General features: G+C 57.8%; 1 non-coding gene across 1 annotated transcript in view; it reads left to right on the top strand.

Annotated features, from left to right (window-relative positions):
* Positions 1-1,789: 1,789 nt before the first annotated feature.
* LOC124774173 overlaps positions 1,790-2,500 on the top strand; it is a 1,909-nt gene continuing 1,198 nt past the window's right edge. Inside the window, exon 1 of the ribosomal RNA XR_007015165.1 lies at positions 1,790-2,500. This exon is cut by the window's right edge and continues 1,198 nt beyond it. This is a non-coding gene — a ribosomal RNA (small subunit ribosomal RNA).

Below are 2,500 nucleotides of genomic sequence, written 5' to 3'. Positions count from 1 at the left end.
TAATTGTTATACGACTCGTTCAATTAGTGTAGTGTTGCCCACCCGCAACCCTCGCAATATAGTTCGCTACTCGCACTGCCCGCTCCCCTGTGTATCGCTTCATGTTAAACACCTTGCAAGTCTTGCTGACTTTCCACATGCTCCTGCTGTACACTGTTATGTGGATGGCAGCAGGACGTACATGCCGCCCCCCCCCCCACCCCTCCCCACGTCCCCACCTTGCCCCCTGCCTTCGCAAGCTGGTTGGTGAGAAGTTTGCATGTTCAATGCCCTTCGCATGCGACGTACTCAGGCTACGTTGTGGTGCGGCCTGTGTCAACTGTCCGCTGATGTCGTACGCATAAACCACAATCTGTACTGCACATTCGTCCTTATGTACTGAATGATACATCGTGGCACATGTGTGACCGTACAACGACTGCGCCCAAAAACGGCGGACCATACAGTGCAAATATTGTGCACGCAGCTACGTGTCGTCTCCCTATGAGAGCTGGATTGCAGTGTGGTACGCCACAGAGACGTGTGGGAGGAACGGACGCCGTGGATGGCGATCAGCATGAGCTGTGTGTTGATGTATTCGGACCTAGTCGTCTCTCCTCAAACACCGTGATAGCATGGTGCACCGCGTTCCATATCTGCGACATGCTACAGAGGCCGGTTGACAGTCGTTCGAGCAATGGACATCGCATACGTACGGGGGCCACCTTCCACGTATTGTCTAGGCGTGCACATTTTGTTGCGTGTATGTGGGCAGACGTAGTGTGGCGTGACACCTGACACAGGCATGCAATAATCGTTGAAGTTGCTAATGGCGATGGACGCCTACGTTTGCTGGTGAAGTTACGCAAATGAAGAAATGGTAACCCGTTGTGGTGCGGTTGTTCTCGCTAGGGGTGAATCGGTGATGGCGACGATAGGTTGAGGTACTAACCGGTTGTTCCAGCGATACCCACCATGCCGATGAAACTGAACGGCATCTGGGTGTGAAGCGATACGCGGCGGTGGCTGGGTGGGACCGTCCCCGGCCGGTGAGGGGGCGCCTCCCGGCGTGCTGGCCGCGCGGTGCGTGGGCGCACGCGCTACAGCCGGCTGGTGGGGGCGGCCAGTGGCAGGCGCGCCGGCCGACGGACGCGGCAGGCGTCGCAGCTGCGCGCCGGCGCACCCTGCGCGCGGCGCCGTGCGGCCAAAGTAGGTCCTCGCGGGCCCGGTGCGAAGCGCGGTGGACATCTTCAGTGTGCTGGTCCGATTGAGGACTGTGTGCGTTGAGGATGCGCCGCCGCCCGGCGCTCGGCGCCGCGACGCCGTCTGCTGCTCGGTCGCCCCAGCGGTTCTCGCTGGTGGTTTGTATCGCAGCTGTGCGGATGTGTTGGCGCGTGCGCTGTGCTGGGAGAGTTCGCTTCGGCACCCAAGTGGGGCTTTTGTCCTTCTGTGGCGCTGGCGTTGGAGCTGCCGGTCACCGTAGGTGGCGCGTGTTGTCTCCCGCCGGCAATGCCACGACAGCACGCTCCCGGGCCTCTGTCGGCAGCGGCAAGCTCAGTTGGGAGCACGGGTGGTCGCACCGAAAGCGTCTACTCGCCTAACTCCGGGCGATTGCGCCTCTCTCGAACCCGACCAAGTACTTGGGACGGCGCTGCGCGCCGCCGGGACCTGAGAGGGTTTCGAGGTGTATTGTGCAGGGGAGCTCAGCCTCCTCCTGTTTGCAGAATGATTGAGCGGACGCTTGCGTGTTCGCGCGGGCCCCCGGGACACACTCCCGGGCGGCCGGCTGCTCAGCTCTAGTTGACGCAGCTCCCTGGTTGATCCTGCCAGTAGTCATATGCTTGTCTCAAAGATTAAGCCATGCATGTCTCAGTACAAGCCGCATTAAGGTGAAACCGCGAATGGCTCATTAAATCAGTTATGGTTCCTTAGATCGTACCCACGTTACTTGGATAACTGTGGTAATTCTAGAGCTAATACATGCAAACAGAGTCCCGACCAGAGATGGAAGGGACGCTTTTATTAGATCAAAACCAATCGGTCGGCTCGTCCGGTCCGTTTGCCTTGGTGACTCTGAATAACTTTGGGCTGATCGCACGGTCCTCGTACCGGCGACGCATCTTTCAAATGTCTGCCTTATCAACTGTCGATGGTAGGTTCTGCGCCTACCATGGTTGTAACGGGTAACGGGGAATCAGGGTTCGATTCCGGAGAGGGAGCCTGAGAAACGGCTACCACATCCAAGGAAGGCAGCAGGCGCGCAAATTACCCACTCCCGGCACGGGGAGGTAGTGACGAAAAATAACGATACGGGACTCATCCGAGGCCCCGTAATCGGAATGAGTACACTTTAAATCCTTTAACGAGTATCTATTGGAGGGCAAGTCTGGTGCCAGCAGCCGCGGTAATTCCAGCTCCAATAGCGTATATTAAAGTTGTTGCGGTTAAAAAGCTCGTAGTTGGATTTGTGTCCCACGCTGTTGGTTCACCGCCCGTCGGTGTTTAACTGGCATGTATCGTG

This window comes from Schistocerca piceifrons, unplaced genomic scaffold (assembly GCF_021461385.2).
Source record: "Schistocerca piceifrons isolate TAMUIC-IGC-003096 unplaced genomic scaffold, iqSchPice1.1 HiC_scaffold_961, whole genome shotgun sequence".
In the NCBI taxonomy this organism is placed as follows: domain Eukaryota; kingdom Metazoa; phylum Arthropoda; class Insecta; order Orthoptera; family Acrididae; genus Schistocerca; species Schistocerca piceifrons.
Note: the sequence above shows the minus strand (reverse complement) of the source record. Positions and strands in the feature narration are given on the sequence as shown.